Here is a 20,601-nt window from a genome sequence, read left to right on the forward strand (position 1 = left end):
GAGTGAGAGGCTGTGTTAGAGTGATGATCCCTGAGTCTGGTTTAGGGTGTGAGTGAGGGTGAGTCTGTTTAAGGACTGGGCCTGGGTTTGGCTTTTTTTGGGAGGGGCTGAGGGAGAGGGAGAGAGGAAGGGAGAAGGAGAGGGAGAGGGAGAGCGGCTGACTACGGGAGTTGTCTGTACGTTGGTGGGAAGAAAAAATTGGTTGATGGTGTTTGAACAAATGGAAAGAGACAGTGGCTTTCAGCGATTTGTCGGGCAGTTAGACAAGAAGCTGAAAATATGCGAAGGACCGAACGAGGCGATGTGAGGGTGGGCTGGCGAGGGAGTAGGTTGAGCGGGTCGCGGAGACAGGACAGGAACCCGGCCCGCCGCCCGTCGGGCAGTAGGCGGTGCGCCAGGACACAGTTCGGGTCGAGTGGCATCGCATCTCCTGTGTTCCTCGTGCTCCTCCTGTCGCGTCGCCTGCGGGGAAGCGCACGCGGGCGTGTCTACGGTCCCAGTGAGTGTCGGAAGTCCGTTCTCGGCGTGAGTGACCCGGAGGCGCGCTCCCAAGTTTGTAAACACTGCCCTCGTGTTACCAAGTTAGGGATTCTTCCTGTGTGTGTGTTGTGTGTGAGTTTGTGCCACTGGGGCGTGGCCTCCGACTAACCTGTTGCGAAATAGTGAGGAGCCCCGAAAAGGGAAGCCATTTTGATGCTTCTTTTCAGGGAACGCCCACGATATCGACTGGACTTCGATTCGGAATTCCGTTTTTGTCACTTTCTCGTACTCGTTGATGTTATGATCTTTATTTGGTCTTGCGACGAAGAAATACGTTTGCTGGCGACATCCTTCTTTTGCGCAGTTGTGACAGATTGTTGCGGGGTTATTGTTAGTTAAAGAGGGGCTCCACATGCGCTCGTACAATGAGCTATTGTGGATATTCACGGCACACTTTAAACAAAATGGCTGAAGATAAAACCCATATTGTTATGCAAATGTAACACGGCGGAGAAAAAGCACATGCAAACAAGCAAGCAACAAAAGGACATTCCGTACAAATATTTTAATTACGAATGCGAGTGAATATTTGGAGCTCAAACGTTAACACATTCTTAGAATTCTTCGCTAAACCTGTGGGACGACAGCGCGGTGTCAGTTTCCCCGTAATGCGTCAAGGAAAATATGAAGTTTCATATAAATTTTTCCTTTTCCTTTCAGATGGAAGAAACGAAAATGATATTGAGGAAAAAAAAAGGATTGAGAAACTATAGAATCTGTTTGTATTTATTCATTTACAATTAATGTCTCTTGGTCAGCTTGTTGATAGAAGATAATGCATTTTGGTTCGGAAAGGTTTGTTTATCGGAGCAAATTTATCTCTGTTGGGAATCGTGTGATGCAGATATATTTTAGTTAGTAGATTTATTAAAGCAACTGCATTTTGGCCAATAATGTTATTGAAGTGAATTCTTGTTCGGTATATTATGAAGCACATGTGTTATGCTCCTTGAATTTATTAACGCAATGGCTCTGTGTGTTTTTACTAGTTTTATTTTTTTTATTTTCATTTTTTTGTTATTATTATTTTTTTCATCTCCATATTTCTATAATTATATATATATATATATATATATATATATATATATATATATATATATATATATATATGTATATATATATATATATATATTATATATATATAATATATATATATATATATATTATTCTATATATATATTACATATAATTATATATATATTATTATATATTATTATATATGTCATATATTATATATATGTACTATATAAATATATATATATTATATAGTATATATATATCTATATATATCTATATATATATATCATATATCTATATATATTATTATATATATATATATATATATATATATATATATATATATATATATATATATATACATATATAGACACACAATTTTTTTTTTCTTCTTTTTCTTTTTTTCTATTTTTCTTTTTCTTTTTCCTCACTGCTGGTAATGCAACCCACGGAAAATTTTCATCAATAATATATCGTTTCGTACATCATGTTCAGCCCGGAGCGATTTCCGGGGAAAACTCAGCAGGTCGCTCGCCACGTAAGCTGCAGATGGATGCCAATTTTGTTACGTGCCTTAATAAGAGCGAACTGGGCTTCCCATGTTGGAAGTATGTTGGAGGGGGCGGGGCGTGGGCCGTGAGGGTAGCGGTGGGAGGGGGAGGGGGTATCTTTGTGATTTTTTATTCTATTTTGTGGATATGTTGATTTTTCTTTTTCTCTCTCTCTCGGTCTCTTTCTTTATTTGTCTTTCTCTCTCTCCTCCTCCTCCTCCCCCCTCCCCCCCTCCTCCTCCCCCTCCCCCTCCCCCCATCCTCCTCCCTCTCCTCCCCCTCCTCCCCCTCCTCCCCCTCCTCCTTTCACTCTTATCCTACTCCCAGTCACGCACTTGCATCTATTAATATCACTCCTGTTCCTCATTGTTATTTCTAGGTTTCTCGCTGACAGCCCCTCTCGCTGACAGCCCCTCTCGCTGACAGCCCCTCTCGCTGACAGCCCCTCTCGCTGACAGCCCCTCTCGCTGACAGCCCCTCTCGCAGACAGCCCCTCTCGCTGACAGCCCCTCTCGCTGACAGCCCCTCTCGCTGACAGCCCCTCTCGCTGACAGCCCTCTACCATCCCTGCGTGCAACAACGCAGATGACTTCCAACAGCTCTCCTGAATTCCGGGGTCGCCTCCCCTCCTGGGCGCTTTTCGGACTGCAAGGGGAAGGAAAAAGAAATGCTCTGTCTGTCTTGTCTCTTGCCCTAACTCCCTCTTCCTTTCCCCCCCTTTCCTCCCCCACCCCCTCTCCCCAACCCCCTTTTTCCTTTTCCCCCCCTCTCCCCCCCTCTCCCTCCCCTCCCCCTCCCCCCCCCTCCCTCCCCCCCCTCCCCTCCCTCCCCCCTCCCTTTTCCCTTTCCCCCCCCTTTTCCTCCCTTTCCCTCCCACTTTTCCTTCTTCCTTTCCTTTTTTTCCTTCCTTTTTTCCTCCTCTCCCCCCCCCTCCCCCCTTCCACTTTTCCCTCCCCCCCCCTCTCTTTTTCCCCCCTCCCCCCCTTTCCCTCCCCCCCTCCCTCTCTTTTCCCCCCTTTTCTCCTTCCTTCCCAAAAATCTTTCGCCCTTTTCCCCCTCCCCCCCACCATTTTCCTTTTTCTTTTTTTTTTTTCTCTTTTTTTCCCTCTCCTCCCCCTTTGGTCCCCCTTTTTCCCCTCCCCGCCCTCCCTCCCTCCCTCCCCCCCTCCTCCCTCCTCCCTCCCCCCTCCCCCCCTCCACTTTTCCCCTCCTCTCTTTTCCTCTTTTTTCCCCCCCCTTCCCCCTTTCCCCCTCCCCTCCCCCTCTCCCTCCCTTCTCTCTTTTTCCTTCCTCCCCCTCCCTCTCCTCCCTCCTTCTCCCTCCTCCTCCCTCCTCCTCTCCCCTCTTTTCCCCTTCCTTCCCTTCTCTCCCCTCCTTTCCCCCCTCTCCCCCCCCTTCTCTCTTTCCCCCTCCCCCTCTCTTTCCTTTTCCCCTTTTTTTTCTTTTTTCTCTATTTCTTTCTTTCCCCCCTTCCCCCTTTTTCCCCCCCTTTTTCCCTTTTTTCTTTCCTTTTTTTTCTTTCTTTCTCCTCTCTTCCTCTCCCTCCTCTCCCCTTCTCTCTCCTCTCTCTCTCTCCTCTCTTCTCCCTCTCCTCTTCCCCTCTCTTCCTCCTCTCTCTCTCTCTCCCCCTTTCTCCTCTCTCTCTCTCTCCCCTCTCTCTCTCCCCTCTCTCTCTCCCCCTCTCCTCCCCCCCCCTCCCCTCTCTCCCTCTCCTCCCTCCCTCTCTCTCTCCCCTCTCTCCCCTCCTTCCCTCTCCTCCCCCCCTTTCCTCCCTTCCCCCTCTCTCCTCTCTCCCCTCCCCCTCTCCTCTCTCTCCCTCCTCCCTCTTCTCTCCTCATCCTCTCTCTCTCCTCTCCCTCTCTTTTCCCCCTCCCTCTCCCCCTCCCTCTCTCTCTCCCCTCTTCTCTTCCTCTCTCTCTCTCCCCCTCTTTTCCTCTCCTCTCTCTCTCCCCTCTCCCTCTCTCTCCCCCCTCTCTCTCTCTCTCTCCCCTAGCTCCTCTCTCTCCCTCTCTCCCCTCTCTCTCTCTCTCCCCTCTCTCTCCCTTCTCTCGCTCCTCTCTCTCTCTCTCTCTCTCTCTCTCTTCTCTCTCTCTCTCTCTTTTGTCTTCTCCCTCTCTCTCTTTTTCTCTCTCTTCTCTCTCTCTCCTCTTTTCTCTCCTCCCCTCCCCTCTCTCTCTCCCCTCTCTCTCTCTCTCTCTCTCTCTCTCGCTCCCTCTCTCTCTCTCTTCTTCTCTCTCTCTCTCTCTCTCTCCTCTCTCCCCTCTCTCTCTCCCATCTGCTCTCTCCCCCCTTCCCCTCCCCTTTTCTCTTCCTCTTCTCTCTCTTCCCCCCCTCTCCCCCTTCCCCTCTCCCCCCCTCCCCTCTCCTCCCCCTCTCTTCTCTCCTCTCTCCCCTCTCTCTCTCTTTTTCCCCTCTCCCGTCTCTCTCTCCCCTCTCGTCTCTCCTCTCTACTCTCTCTCTTTTCTCTCTCTCTCTCTTCTCTCTCTCTCTCTGCTCTCTCTCTCTCTCTCTCTCCCTCTCACCTCTCTCTCTCTCTGTCTCTCTCTTCCCTCTCTCTCTCTCTCTCTCTCTCTCTCACGGACGATAAAACATAATTGGACTAATTTATGGCTCGTGCAATGTCGTTATAGTCGTCTGCTGTTGAAACTTTTCTCTCTTTGAATAACGATACCTTTTTCCCCTAAGTATATAAGTATATAAGTATATGAGGAGGAAGAGCGATCTCGTCTCTCTCCGTCTAGATGTTGCTGAGTAGAAATAATGAACGCTGTTTGTAAGTGATTTTGTCGTTTTTTCCTTTCTTTTCTTTGTAATCCGCTGTATTGATGTTCCACTATCATAAAATTACCACACACATCGTAACTTAATATATAATGTCATCCATTTTTTTTTACAGCGGTTCTATATAATGTCATTTACTTTTTGCAGTTATCTAAATAATGTCATTTGTTTTTTGCAGTGGTCTTTATAATTTCCATTTACTTTTTGCAGTTTTCTAAATAATGTCATTTAGTTTTTGCAGTGATCTGTATAATGCCATTTACTTTTAGCAGTGGTCTACCTAATGTCATTTATTTATTTTTATTATTGTTTTTTTTTTCTTTTTTTTTAAATGGTCTACATTATTCCATTATTCGCTCTGATGTGTAAAATACATGTTGAATGCCAAGTACGGAAGGACAACTGTTAACTCGCTTATCCCTTGCCACCTGAAACGAGTAATGTTCGGTGTCATTTGAGCGTCTAAATGGTGTTCCTTGAGCAGACGGACGCCCACGGATGATTATGTCTCTTCGTAACGACAAAACATTTTTTCCCCTAATTATTGCGAAGACTTTTTTTTTCTTACGTTGTGTTCGTTATTGCGTCAGGGTTTTTTTCCCCGTGTGTTGGTGCTGGACACTATTTAGGTGCAGTAGATTCGGCCAGAGGCATAAGGTAGGGCGATGATAGAGGTGGCAGTATGAGAAGCGTTTTCTTTTCTTTATTTATTTCTTTATTATTGATGTGCGTTTTTTTTGTTTGGTTTGTTTCATCAAACAGTTAATTGGTTTATTTGTTGCTATTTTTAAATTCACTTATTATGTTTCTTGTTTTTCTTTGTTCCGTTTGTTTGACTTTACTTGCTTTCATTTTTATATTTATCAATTATTAATGTTTTTTTTTTATATAGTATTGATCTATCTATTTTTATTGTTAGATGTTTAATTGTGATGTTGGTAAAAAAAAACTATTTTATTATTTTATATTTTATTTGTATTTTTCGGTTTACATCCGTGTCTCTCAGACTTGGATCAGCTAATAAGGTGTGTAACTAATATTCCGATTTTTTTTATATAGATGTTACTTGTGTTTGCACTTGTCAATGAAATGTGAAACCTGTATATACTGATTTTTAATTTGGTGTTCTTAATCTCTCTTGGGTCGTATAGAGTGTAGTACTTCGCTTTATGTTTTTATAGATCTCTGTGTCTTTCCTTCTTTTTTCGATCGGGACTTGAATAAAACATTTGGCACGTATTATATTCTTTCAGTACTATAATTACGATGTCTAGAATGTCGAACATTTATTATCGTTCCATAAGAAAAAAAAGTCAATCTCTCTTTTTCTCTCTCTTTCTCGCTCATTCTCACTCTCTTTCTCTCTCTCTCTCTCTCTCTCTCTCTTACCTTTTCTCTCTCCTCTCTCTCTCCTCTCTCCCCTCCTCTCTCTCTCTCTCTCTCTCTCTCTTCACTCTCTCTCCTCTCTCTCTCTCCTCTCTCTCCTCTCTCTCTTCTCTCTCCTCTCTCTCTCTCTCTCTCCTCTTTAATATTATATATATATATATATATATATATATATATATATAATATCTTTTAAGATGTTATCGGAGCTACAGCCATTCAAAATGGCGGCGATGAAGCCATGGAGACGAAGAGTTTGTCGCTCGAGCTGCTTGATGGCGCTGATGTTCCGCTGCGGGTGGAAGGTCGATCTGCTTTGTTGTGGTGTTTATTTTAAAGAATTTTCTAGCAATTATGGAATATTAATCAATAATAGTGATGATAATTTTGCATGAGGATTATGAGGTGGAGTTTTCGGGTCTTTGTGGATGCGTTTGTCGGGATCGAATCGGGAATTCGTGTTGGCGCGAAACCGGATTTTATATAATTGTAGGCCTGGTTGTTAAGTACTAACTACTAACCTCTTATTTCCCGTTCTGTGATGTAATAAAACTGAATAACTAGATTAGTGAATAGAAACAGGTGGAATGGTTTCTCTGAATAGATAATGTATTTGTCTGTGGCGATGATTGGTAAAATTCGTGGAAATCTTCATCTATTGTATTATATACCATATATTATCAGAATCTTCGTATTCATTTTCATCCATCAATCAACTTTAGATCATGACCATAAAAATAAGTAGATAATTATATATATTCGGATACATGATATACGTACATGTATCCCATGTATGTATATGTATCCGTTTTGTGTGTCTTTGTAGCATAAACCGCCTCACTTCTTAATTTGCGATATTGTTTGTGTTGGTTGTCTTCGTGATTTCTCCCTCTCTCTTCTTCCTCTCCCTCTCCCTCTCCCTCTCTCCCTCTCTCTCTCTCTCTCTCTCTCTCTCTCTCTCTCTCTCTCTCTCTCTCTCTCTCTCTCTCTCTCTCTCTCTCTCTCTCTCCTCTCTCTCTCTCTCTCGCTCTCCCTCTCCCTCTCCCTCTCCCTCTGCCTCTCCCTCTCTCTCCCTCCCTCTCCTCTTCTCCCCCCCCTCTCTCTCCCTCTCCCCCACTCTCTCCCTCCCTCGCCCCTTCTCACTCCCTCTCCCCCTCTCTCTCCTTCTCTCCCTAGCTTTATCATCGTAATCGCCACACTTCCTACGAGCGACTGGCTGAACACGCACTGGATAACAGACTCGTTTCCTCCCCCTCAATTTCTATAAAATCGACACCCCGCATGAGAGTGGGCGAGAGTGGGCGAGGTAGGCAGGTTTACGTGGGTGGGCTGGGCGCGCGTGGGTGGGCCGGGGTTAAGACAGGTGTAGGGTGCATCAGGGAACATCCTTGAAGATGGTTGGGGCGTAATGTAATATGGAGCGGGAGAGGCGCGGTCTTCGTCAGCTGTCGGTCTGCTCCTTTGGCAGCTCGTTAATAATCGTTGTCATTGCTTCAAGTTATCCCGTTTTGTTTATTTAATAGGTTATCGGAGGTCTTTGCGAATAGTGTTGCGTCCTTGGTTTTCGTCAAGGAGTTAACTGGCGTTGAGGTATGAGTGGATTGCGTGTGAGTCGTGTGGGAAAGAGTCATCCTAGATTGCGTGCGTCGTACCCGAAATATCCGCAAAAGATTGCAGGGGATCGTGCGGAAATTGCAATAATCATGCTAGAAATAGGCTCCCAAAAATTACATGGAGTTTGTCTGAAATAGTCACCCAGAATTATTGCGCGAGTTGTATCAGAAATCGTTTCGAGTGATTGTTTTTTTTTTTTTTTTTTTTTTTTTTTTTTTTTTTTAAAGGCGGAGTTTGATCGTTCCCCTTACAAAACCGTTTCCGTTTATGATGCATTGTGACTTCGTTGTTACTTCTAATTCGAACAGCTGTATGTAATTATAGTTCTTTCATTGTCGGATATTACCGTAAGGCGAAAGTTAAAACCGTAGAGATGAAAGGAATAAAGTCTGTGTGCGAAGTATTCTGAAATTAAAGAATGATTTTAATTTAATCCATAAACATACCTCATTATTAAACGAAACTGATAACGAAAATAAAACTAATATAGAAAGAAAATATACTATAAATACAGTAACAGTAAGTAATTTCCTAAATAAATATAAGCTAATTTATAAGCAAAACCGATTGAAAGGCATCGCAACATAGAAACAAGGGAAAAAAAAGAAATAAAAAATAATAATAAAAAAAAAGAAAATCCAGCAACAGTATCTCCCATGAGTCACGTGTGGTTTTCAAAATCCAGTTTCACTCACGCTCAGTCCATACCTGGTTTTTGCATTGGCCCGCGTGTCATGGCTGCCCCAAATGTCAACAAGGCGACGAACACAAGAGGGTGGAATTTACCGCCACTTTCGTCTCTCAGGACACGTCACCCGGACCTCTCTCTGCGCAGACTGGAACAAGATTTTCTGCGGGCTTTTATTTATTTGTTTTGTTTTGTTTTATGTGAGAGGAACGCCATTATGTAATGCTCGTAGGGTCGGAGCTGCAATCTATTCCGTGGCCTTAGGGAGGACAGATGCGTGATCATTAGAAGATAACCGGGCGAGTCTGCAGGACGATGAGGCTGCAACAATCCATTAATCCAGAACCGAGATGCTTATTTACGATTGCAAGCAAGACAACTCTGGAGTCTTTAATAACTTGACAGAGACACGTGCTGACCGACAAAACAATTAAGCAAGTCGGCCGTCCTCCCAAACCTGAGGGAGATAAGACACGAACAAAGAATTTTCCCGCCACCCGAGGACGGCGGACCGGCGCCCACTCCGCCCAGGTACTGTAAACGCTCTGACGTCACGCACTGGTTCTTTACGTCACAAACCCGATATGGTCGTTGGTCTTGCGGTGGGGATATGAATAGAATTATTGTTATTTTTATTTCCAAACCTGTTTTTTTGAGGAGGGAAACGCGTAGGAGTTGAAGACATTCTTTTTTTCTTTTTCTTCTTCGGTTAATTGTATTCTGAGAAGGTCGACTGGATTTGTACTCGACGTTGCATTGCATGATCTCCAATTCCAGGTTGCAATTCGTCTTCCAGCGGATTTTGGCAGAAGCTCCCCAGCCAGCAACACCGAACGACAGCGACTCTTATATAAGAGCCATACCAGCCGTAGAAGGGCGGGAGGGGAGGGGAGGGGAGGGAGAGGGGGAAGGGAGGGGATGGAAGGGGAGGGAGAGGGGGAGGGGAGGGAATGGAAAGCGGAAGGGCTGAGGGTGCAGGAAGGGAAGGGGGAAGAGGGGAGGAGAGGAGGGAGAAGGGGCGAGGGAGAGGAGGGAGAAGGGGCGAGGGAGAGGAGGGTGAAAGGTCGAGGGAGAGGAGGGAGAAGGGCCGAGGGAGAGGAGGGAGAGGGGGCGAGGGAGCGGGAAAGAGGACGGGAGAGGGAGGAAAAGGAAGTCGGTGGAAGGGGGGAGATCGAGAGACATTACGAAGGGAGACTGAGAAAGGAACAGAGTGAGAGGGCTGAGCACACGGGTTTTAAAGGGAAGAGTGGGAGCGAAGGAGGGAGAATGAAAGGGAGAGAATGGGAAGAAAGGCCGATAGAACAAGAAGATGGAGTAAAGAAGAGTGAGAAAGACAGCGAACGAAGCAAAGGAAGAAAAGGAGGAGGAGGAGGCAAAGGAGAAACAAAGAGGGAGGGCGAAGGATGTAGGAAGGAGTGGCTCAACAGCACAAACACCCACGTCACAAAGCCTTATATACAAACCCTAACCACGCACTCCGGGAAAATAAAAACATAACTAATCATTAAAAAAAAGAGGAAGAGAATGTAAAACATTTCTTTCTTTCTTTCTTTCTTTCTTTCTTCAATCAGTTTATTTTTAGACGCGCTGGTTGTTGGTGTGACGAGTGGCCGCCGTTTGGAACTTTTCCAAAACCCTGAGGAAGGTTCGAATTCCGCTGGGGATGTTTGGATCTGAAGCGGGGGGGGGGGGGGGTTCTTGTTTTCTTTCTTTCTTTCTTTCTTTCTTTTTTCTTCAGTTTGTTTCTTCTTCTCCTCCTCCTCCTCCTCCTCCTCCTCCTCCTCCTCCTCCTCCTCCTCCTCCTCCTCCTCCTCCTCCTCCTCCTCCTCCTCTTCCTCCTCCTCTTCCTTCTCCCCATCCTCCTCCTCCCCTACCCCCCGCTCCCTCCTCCCCCAACTCTTCCTCCTCCTCATTCTTCTCATCTTCTTTTCTCCATCTCTTTCTTCTGCCTCCTTTTTCTCCCTCCTCTTTGAACTTTACCTTTGTGTCCATGGTCAGTTTCCTCCTGTTCCTTGTTATTCTTTTCTCTGGCCTTCTTCCTCCTTTCGGTTGTCGTCCCTTCCCATGTGACCTCATTTATCTTTTCCTCCTTCCTCTCCTTTTATTTTTTTTTCTGATTTTTTTCTTTCTTCTCTCTTCTAAGTCTGCTTCTTCCCTTTTTTCAGTTTTTTCTTCTTCTTTTATTTTTTTTTTCTTCTTCTTATCCTCCTCTTCTTTCTTCTTCTTCTTCTTCAATTTTTTATCTTGATTTCTTCATCTCTTTCTCTATGTTATTATTGATTATTATTATTATTATTGTTATTGCTTTTGTTGTTGTTAACAGTATTATCATCATTATTATTATTATTTCTGTTACTATTATTACTACTACTACTAACTGGTTATTATTATTGTAGTTGTTATTATTATTATTATTATTATTATTATTGTTAATGTTATTATTGTTGTTGTTGTTAATGTTATTATTTTTATTAGTATTATTATCATCATTATTATTATTACTATTACTATTATTATTATTACTACTACTACTACTACTACTACTACTACTACTACTACTACTACTACTACTACTACTACTGTCGCTACTAGTGTTGTTGTTATTATTATTATTGTTGTTGTTATAGTTGTTGTTGTAGTTGTTATTATTATTACTATTATTGTTATTGATAATAATGTTATTATTATTATTATTATTATTATTATTATTGTTATTATTATTGTTATTATTATTGTTGTTATTATTATTATAATTATCATTATAATTATTATTATTATAATTATTATAATAATAATAATAATAATGATAATTATTATTATTATTATTAGCTATATTCTTATTTTACTTTTACAAATACTACCGCTGCTGCATTTATGTTATTTTATTATTGCTACAGCTGCAACGATTATTGCTACTTTTACAGCTGCAGTACAACAATGGTTTATGCTGATAATGATAACGGAGATAGTAATGATAAGGATGGTGATGATAATGATGGTGACTATGACGATGATGATGATGATGATGATGATATTAATAATAACAATGATCATAATAATAGTAACATGTTATTAATATTGATGAAAATTATTGTAATATGAATGATAATCATCATTATCTTAATAATAATGATAATGATAATAATGATGGTAATAATTATAATAGTAACAATAATGATGGTGATGATGGTAATAATAGTAACAATAATTATAATAATGACAAAGATGATAATGATCATGAAAATAATAATATATATGAAAATAATAAAAGCAATAACACCGTTCAAACTTCTACCCCTGTCATTTCTCGGAAACGTTTATACGAACGTTTATACAAACTAAACGTTTGTTTATAGTGACATTCGTAAAGTTAAAGCTACTGATGATATTATCTTGGAAGTTATGATAGCAAGGGTGGCTATTAAAGACCGTGCCATGAATTGTCGTGTCGGTAAGTAATTAGCACATTCTGATGTTAATTAATCGCATGGAGAAGATTAGTAGCACTGTTGAACATTGGAGTTTTGCCTTTCATGCCTGCTAAAAGGTGTGCATATATATATATATATGTATATATATGTATATATATGTATATATATGTATTATATATGTATATTTATGTATATATATTATATATTTTACATATATATTATATATATGTATATATGTATATATATACATATATATATATATATATATATATATATATATATATATATATATATAATATTATGTATGTGTGTGTGTGTGTGTGTGTGTGTGTGTGTGTGTGTGTGTGTGTGTGTGTGTGTGTGTGTGTGTGTGTGTGTGTGTGTGTTCATACATACATACATCATAAATATATATATATATATATATATATATATATATATATATATATATATATATAGAGAGAGAGAGAGAGAGAGAGAGAGAGAGAGAGAGAGAGAGAGAGAGGAGAGAGAATTTATATATGCCCACATGTATATGTGTATATCTGTATTGACTGTATGTTTATATTTATTTATTTATTTTTTGTTTGTTTGTTTATTTACACACACATACATACATACATACATACACATAACATTACATAATTATAATAAATATACATATATATACAATTATGTTATTTTGTATTTATTATATATATATATATATATATATATATATATATATATATATATATATATATTATATATATATAACATACGTGCAGATTAATTCATACATTCACAAATAAATGACCTCAAGAGCCGAATACCCCGCACTTATTTTTGATTTTCATAAAAACACAAGAAAAAAACAAATTATATGCATGCTAACAAAATGCTGAGAATCGAAAGAAAAACACAAATATATGTTAACAAGACAGTGATAATGGGAACGATATCCGCTGTGTTGTAAGCATAGAAGTTCACTTGTTCATCCTGTCGAGTTGGTCTGGTATTTAATTCGTGTTCAGAGAGGTCGCTTTTAAAAGTTGAGTGTGCGATAACGAGTAATTAGCGATAATGAGTAATAATGATTGTAATTAGCCTTTGATTGCGAAATGGTAATGGCGATAGTGGTGGTTTTAACGAGTGGTTTTAAAGAGCGTGAGTAAGCTTTGATCTCGGAATGGTAGATGTGCTGATTTTATTGAGTGATTAGCGTTTGGCTGCGAAATGCCGAAGACTCTAAATAAGTTGGCATTTGGTTGGCAATAGTAAAGATATCGATAGATGCGTTATCAGTATTGCTATGATTATTTTAATTGTTCTCAGCGCTATCACTGATTGAAAGGGAGAAGGGGAAGGGGAAGGGGAAAGAGACGAGGAATGGGGTAGAGGGAGGTAAGGAGAAGGAGGAGGAAGAGGAGGAAGGAAAGAAGTGTAGAGAAAGAAGTATGGTTCTTGATTCAAGGCGAAGAGGAAGGGGGGGGGAGGGGCAGGGGTAATGAGAAGAGGGGAGGGGAGCAGGGGTAATGAGAAGGAGGGAGGGAGGGGTAATGAGAAGGAGGGGAAGGGGGTAAATACGAGAAGAGGGGGAGGAGAGGAGAAGCCAGACGTGTCATGAAGATATTGGTCGGCATCTTAAGACTTGTCGAGGGTAGTTCACCTTGGCTCCAGCTGCCCATCTAGAGCGAGCCGTCGACACCTCTGAAAAAAGGAAGACTTCGGAGACAAATTTTTTTTCGGCTTAGTTGCAAGGTCAGTGTCGGGTAAAGGCAAGGTCACGGCGATGGACGGCGCTGTAGCGTGAAGATCGAAGTAGAGTGTCGGAGTAGAGTTGCTGTTAGATTGTCGGGGTGATAGATAAGGGATAAATCTATTCCGAAAGCCATCGTGTCTTATCAAATCTTACAAAAAGAAATTAGACAAAAGATTTTCAAAAATTATATGTATTCTCACAATAAATAGAATCACACGAACAAGAATGTGATAATGACCATTGCACGCCTCTCTCTCTCTCTCTCTCTCTCTCTCTCTCTCTCTCTCTCTCTCTCTCTCTCTCTCTCTCTCTCTCTCTCTCTCTCTCTCTCTCTCTCTCTCTCTCTCTCTCTCTCTCTCTCTCTCTCTCTCTCTCTCTCTCTCTTCCCCCTCCTGCTTCCCTCCTCCATCTCCCCCTCCCCTTCCCTACACCGCCTCTTCCCTCCCCCTCCCCTTCCCTCCACCGCCCCTTCCCTCCACCGCCCCTTCCCTCCACCGCCCCTTCCCTCCACCGCCCCTTCCCTCCACCGCCCCTTCCCTCCCCCTCCCCTTCCCTCCACCGCCCCTTCCCTCCCCCCTCCCCTTCCCTCCACCGCCCCCAGCGCCCCCACAAACGCGGAAGTTGACCAGGGCCGCCGAAGGGGCACCCAGCAAGCAGCAACAGGAACTGCCGGCGAGTGCTCATTAGAGAGAGAAGTCCTGGAAGTTCACTCGTCGCGAGCGTGCAGCGGAGGAGGAATGCCGCTGATGCCTTAGTCACATAATTGGCACGCGGGTCGACGGCGGCCCCGCGGGACGAGGGGAAAGGAGCGTAAGGGAGGAAGCCACTAAAGAAAAAGATCGTTTGATGGCCGACACGCGTCACCTGTCGTTGTGATTATCTTCATCAGTTATCTTCGTTACTATCATCATTATTGTTGTTGATGTTTCTGAAGATAATGTTGCTGTTGTTAACGTTATTACTATTATTATTACTATTATTTATAAAAAAAAAAGTTGCTCCGCGTTATCTTACGCGACAGGGCGGCGGTGGCGGCGAATACCGTGGGCGGCCCCCGATCGTCACCCCTCTCTGGTGGCGCCGAAGATGCGTGGCGGCGAGGCGGGGAAGATGCTGTGCTCGCGAGGGAAAGGTTGGGAGTTCAGGGCAGAGGACAAGACGACGGGCGAGGCGTAGGTGAACCGGATATGCGGCTTTGATGCTGCTGCTGTTGCTATTTTCTCCGTCGAGATCAGTCTCACTCTTGGTTTTTGTTTATGCAGATTATATGCCCTCTGGAGGCGTGCTGAAAAACGCAGGCATCCTCTGTGATGTTACCGCCTGAGAAAACGTAGGCATTCAGTCGAAGCTTGGATTTAACGTCCTCTTCCGCACCGAGGCCGCTTTTCGTAGGTGGTTTACTGGCTTCTCTCTTGTCGAGGTTTGTCTCTCCAATGTTGACTTACTGCTTTGGTTCTTTGCCTTCCTCAATTCATACATAAAAGGCCATTAAAATTAATAAACACGCGCGAAATAGTTATAAGGAAGACCTCCTTGAGTATTTATGATGTATTTATAAAAGGAATGCTGTTTAAGTATATATGCTCCTGAATATGGAAGTGACGTGTGCACCTGAAGCTCGACAAATTTATTCAGATTTAAGCCTTAACTTTAAATATTAATAGGTGGCTTAGACTACGTGTTGTAGACTTATGCAAATTATCTCTATACATTTTTAGTCGAACATTTGTGTATACGATAGTATTTGATGACGTCATTATGGCTAAACTAGATTAAGCCTCACTTGTTGAACAGGTGTTGTTAAACAGCTGCATAAATAGATGTAAATAGTAACCACGTGGGCATAGTGTAGGGAGTACTTCATCCATATGAAGTACTTACGTCTTACCGGATATGTGTGTGTGCGACTTAACGACTTATTTACAAGACAGCTATTATGGAAAGTGGTTTCGAAAAATATTTATGAGCTTGTATCTTGATTCTTGTTTAAAGATTTTCCAGATTTTCGATGTATGTGAGAATACTTTAGTCACCCCGTTAATCTGTGAAGTAACGTTTTTTATGAAAGAAGTCCTCCGCCCTCTCTCACATTATTATTTTAAAAGATTCCCTTCATAATCTCGATATTATTCTCAATTTCCTTGAATATAACCGTGTCGACTGTAAAAGTGAGTATTAGCATTTGCGTAAAATTCACTCCTTTGTTGCGGTATACAGTGAATAGTGTGTCTAGAAATCCCATTCGTCATGGCGTTGAATGCAGCGTGTAAACGTTGTAGACAGGCATGGAAATCGCCGACGACGCAAAACGGCCTGTGATGACATACAATTAATTCCAATCTATGTTTAAATGAGACTTAACAGAGTCTCAAAACCTTAATCCCAATCAAATCGGGTGTTGCAAGATTTTATTTTATATATCTTTTTTTTCCCTCTCACTCGCTTATTGTCCTGTTGAACTATTGCAATTCAAAGGCTAGAAACCTGTTTTTTGTACCCATGCCCTTGAGCGAGGCGGGTAAGACGAGGCGCATTTAGGAGGCGAAGATGGGTGTTTGTCGATTAAAAAGAAAATCGCATGATTAAGGGATGCATAAACGAGAGGGCAATTGCTGGTGTTGAAAGGGGCAGTTGTTGGGGTAGGGGTAGGGTAAGGGTAAGGGGTAGGGGTAGGGGTAGGGGAAGGGGAAGGGGAAGAGGTAAGGGTAGGGGAAGGGATAGGGGTAGGGGTAAGGGTAGGGGAAGGTAAGGGGTAGGGAGGCGAGGGGAGAGGGGAAAGGCTTGGAATTCAGGAAGTTTTTAGGGATTTTTTTTTCTTCTTTTTTCTTTCTTATTTTGACCTTGTCTGGGATTTATTCGGTATCGCACACGCACACACACACACACACACACACACACACACACACACACACACACACACACACACACACACACACACACACACACACACACACACACACAAACATAAACATAAACATAGATACACAAACACATACACATACACAGCACTCGCACACGCACACTCATACACACACGCAATGGAAGTGAATGAGAACAAGTTACGTTCACAAAGCGCACTTTCTAAAACTGCACCTTTTATGTTTGTGATAGAAATTACCCGTCTCTCTCTCTCTCTCTCTCTCTCACTCTCTCTCTCTCTCTCTCTCTCTCTCTCTCTCTCTCTCTCTCTCTCTCTCTCTCTCTCTCTCTCTCTCTCTCTCTCTCTCTCTCTCTCTCTCTTCCCCTCTTCGCCTTCCCCTCCGCGTCCCACCCTCTTCTTCCTTTCTCTCCCCTCTCGCGTTATTCCTTCCCTCCCTCTTTTCTACCTTCCACCCTTCTTCCTTTCTTCCCTCCCTCCCTCCCTCCCTCCCTCCTCCCTCCCTCAAAACTCTCAGTCTGCAGCCTAGCTCTATCTTGCCTCGCGCAGATAAAAGACTTGACCCGGCCTTGTGTCTGTTCGTCGAAATTCACAGCTGGTTCCGTCGAAATATTTAGGTTTGTCCTCTTGCCGTCTTAGACAATACGAGGCCAAGAACATTTTCTTATCTTTATTTCTGCCAGATGACGACAACTTTCACGACGGAGCGAGGCGTGTGTTCGCGCCGAAGGTCCTTGCAGCGCCATAGAGGTCTGGAAGTGAACTCTGGTGTTTATACTTTCCATTTGCCTTTTTTTCTTCTTCTTCTTCTCTCCCTCTTTTGTTTTGCGTGCGTGTGAGTGTCAGATCCCCCTAAGGAGTTGGGATAGCGTTGGATCCTCTCTCGCATTATGTTTACTTGTTTTGGTTTTGTGCCAGATTGGGTCGGTCGGTTTTGATACCGTGTGCTGTGTGCGCCTGGTGCGTGGCAGATCATTACTCGCGATCACTCTTTTTATGATACCTGATGACAGCTGAGGGTCGTGACGTCACTCCCACACAGCTGTTGGAGACATCACCTTAAGATCCTACCTGCTTGTGTAGGGACCTGGCGCTTTCTGCCCAGAGAGGGTTGCGTGCTTGCAAATGGCTGGGGATTGATTGGCTTTCGTCGTTTTAGCCATTTTTAGGTTGACAGGTGTTGCGACTTTCCTTTTTTGTAAAATTGTTATAAACATAAATTTCGATCGGAAGAGATGGCTTTTTTAATGGCGGGTAGGATATTCATAATAGAGATCTGCGCTATAATTTGAGTGGCAGCTGTTCGATATAAAGGAACGGTAGGGATGACTTAGCATTCGGTAATCACTGGGGTTATGCTGGCCCTGCTGCAACGGAGGCCAGATAGTGATATGCAATCAGAACTCGAAGGCTTACCGACGAAGTTCGCGGAGTGGCCGCCAGAGGGCCATTTAGGAAGAAACTCCCGTTTCTTTTTAATTCTCATTATGATAAACGACTGAACGAATGATGTATGGGCGTGCATCGTACATCGGATGTGTGTTATTACAAAGTATCGACCATGAAATATCGTCTCTCCGCCAGCCCACGCGCGACTACAAATGTTAGTATTATTTTAATCAAGGAAAGCAACCTACGAGTTCATTCATCATGAGCCCCAGCCTTGGCGGGTCGGACGCAGCGGGGGGGTGGAGGGGGAGAACTAAACATGTGTTATTGTCGTGTGTGTGTGTGTGTGTGTGTGTGTGTGTGTGTGTGTGTGTGTGTGTGTGTGTGTGTGTGTGTGTGTGTGTGTGTGTGTGTGTTCGTGTTCGTGTTCGTGTGTGTGTTCGTGTTCGTGTGTGTGTGTGTGTGTGTGTGTTTTAAGTGTGTGTGAGTGTTTGTTTGTCTGTCCGTCCGTCCGTCCATGAGTTTGAGTTTGTTTGTTAAGATTGGCTTTGACATTGGAATTGATGGTGAACGCTGTGGCACTGTTTGCAGAGTTGTTTTCTAATTGGCACTCTGTATTAATTAGAACGCTGTGAATGACAGTGATTGATATTTATGCGGTGGTAAGTATGATGAATACTAGTGAATCTCTTCGCTGACCGTGTGATTAGCTGTAATGACAATAACAAACTAATATTCAGATTAATGGATGGTGATGATGATAAAGGTGGTAGTGAGAAATTATCATTATCATTTTAGCTCCTGGCTGTTGTATGTGCTAGTGCAGATATTGGTAAATATCCATGAAGATGAAACTAATAAATAATGAATGATGATAATGATATTTCTTGTGGGAAAATGAAATTATTTTTTTTCTCTCTCTCTCTCTTTCTCTTTCTGTGTCTCTCTCTTCCTCTCTCTCTCTTTCTCTCTCTCTCCTCTCTCTCTCCTCTCTCTCTCTCTCTCCTCTCTCTCTCTCTCTCCTCTCTCTCTCTCTCTCCTCTCTCTCTCTCTCTCTCTCTCTCTCTCTCTCTCTCTCTATCTCTCTCTCTTTCTCTTTCTTTTTTTTCTTTTTCCCTTTCTCTCTCTTTCTATATATTCTTTTCACAACACATACACACACTAACACAATCACTTCACACACACACACACACACACATACACACACACACACACACAACAACACAACACAACACACACCCCACACACACACACACGGTGTGTGTGTGTGTGTGTGTATGTCTGTAGTGTATGGTATGTATGTATTTATGTATGTATGTATGTATGTATATACATACATATGTACACACCTGTATATATATATATTTTATTATAATATATATTATATTATGATAATATAATAATATATATGAGAGAGAGAGAGAGAGAAATAAACGATAGCGTCAGCACACTGAAGAGGGTCTTGGCGGGCTGCATGTACTGTCTCGACAACGGCCGCGGATGTGGCGGAGAGGATGCAGTATTTCACCTGCGGTTTCGAGTACAATGGTGTGACATCCTTTCGGTATATATTTTTTTCTTAGTGGCAGGATGGCAATAATTACGGAGGTTTGCGATAGAGACCCGTCATTAGCGAAACAGATCATTCGTTTTTCATTCGTGTTAGGTTTGAAGTAGGGATACTGTGTTTGCATAGACATTCTCGAATATATTGTCAAAAAAACGATGTAAGTAAATGGGTAGATATGATGGATTTTTTTTCTTTTTTTGTCTTTGAATTAAATTAGAATACGGTTATATTTCTCGTCGTTTTAAGAAAGGTTTATCGTTGGTTTAGTTTTAAAGTAAGGATGAGTCACATACTTCACGAAAGAGAAGGTAGAAAAGGCATCATTAAAAATAATAAGAGGAAATAAAAATATGATGATAATTATAATAAAGGAAATAGATGTACGAATAAATGAATTGCGTATTATATGGTAATATGTGTAATCATTAAATCAGGTTTAGAAAAAAATAAAATAAAACTTAAGACGAGAGATTATCAAAAGAAAAAAAATATATATTTTTTTTTCCTCAAATGAAGCCAATCACCCGTGTTATTAAGGATTTACACAACCGGATTACTCGTTTTAAGTTAGCCTGAAATCCCATACGGTCTCTACACGCACAGTTTCCCAGGCGGATGCTGCTCACGCTCGGGAGAGCATCTTGCCCCAGATCAGCATCCGCGAGGTGCCGGGATAGAAGCTTCGGTGAAATTTGTTGAATGGTGCTAGCTTTTTTTCGTGTCTTTTTTTTATTTTCTTTTTTTTCTTCTTCTCTCTTTACGCCTTTTTTTTCGTGTCTTTTTTTTTTTTTTTTTTTTCATTTTTCTTCTCTCTACGTTTTTTTTTTTACATACATTTAGTGATCTATTGGTGTGGGCGTTTTTTTCAGTGAGGGAATGAGTGAGTTTTAATTGGTGGTGGGACGCGTTTTTTTATTATTTACTTTATTTACTCCGTTTTAAGTAAATTAAGTGGAATATATATATATATATATATATATATATATATATATATATATATATATATAATATATATATA

General features: G+C 42.1%; 1 protein-coding gene across 1 annotated transcript in view; it reads left to right on the forward strand.

Annotated features, from left to right (window-relative positions):
* The first annotated feature begins 374 nt into the window (after positions 1–374).
* LOC119575099 (inositol-trisphosphate 3-kinase B-like) overlaps positions 375–20,601 on the forward strand; it is a 132,211-nt gene continuing 111,984 nt past the window's right edge. Inside the window, exon 1 of the mRNA XM_037922508.1 lies at positions 375–499. The gene's annotated coding sequence lies outside the window, so the exon portion shown is untranslated. The remainder of the gene's footprint in view (positions 500–20,601) is intronic.

This window comes from Penaeus monodon, chromosome 7 (genome assembly GCF_015228065.2).
Source record: "Penaeus monodon isolate SGIC_2016 chromosome 7, NSTDA_Pmon_1, whole genome shotgun sequence".
NCBI classification, from domain to species: Eukaryota; Metazoa; Arthropoda; class Malacostraca; order Decapoda; family Penaeidae; genus Penaeus; species Penaeus monodon.